This window comes from Pyxicephalus adspersus, unplaced genomic scaffold (genome assembly GCF_032062135.1).
Source record: "Pyxicephalus adspersus unplaced genomic scaffold, UCB_Pads_2.0 Sca2933, whole genome shotgun sequence".
Taxonomy (NCBI): Eukaryota; Metazoa; Chordata; class Amphibia; order Anura; family Pyxicephalidae; genus Pyxicephalus; species Pyxicephalus adspersus.
The window spans coordinates 1-367 of record NW_027319939.1 but is presented as its reverse complement, the minus strand read 5'-3'; the positions used below and the strand labels follow the sequence as shown (position 1 = coordinate 367).

Sequence of the window (367 nt, the reverse complement as noted above, 5' to 3'; positions counted from 1 at the left end):
TTAAAAGCCATGTTTAAGTTTGTTTTTGGATTACTGGAAAAGTTCAAAAAGCCATTTGGTAAAGTTATCTAAGTTTAAAATAGAAGAATTCTGTAAAATGTATTGACCACTTAGAATTATGTAAAGTTTAAACTTATAAGTTAAAACCAATGTAAAATTAAAACGTATTATCATTTTTAAATGATGAAAATGGAGTTACCCTCTGGTGGTTACCGAGGGTGCTCTAAAACGTATATTCAAAATGCGTATTTTCTAATAAAAATGTAAAAAAAAAAAAAATCTGTTCTTATCAGTTTAATATCTGATACGTCCCCGATCTGGGGACCATATATTAAATGGATTTTTCGAACTGGGAGATGGAAGTAGA

At 28.6% G+C, this 367-nt stretch overlaps 1 pseudogene; it reads left to right on the top strand.

Annotated features, from left to right (window-relative positions):
- Positions 1-245: 245 nt before the first annotated feature.
- On the top strand, positions 246-367 carry LOC140321362 (U2 spliceosomal RNA; annotated as a pseudogene; the record flags this gene model as incomplete).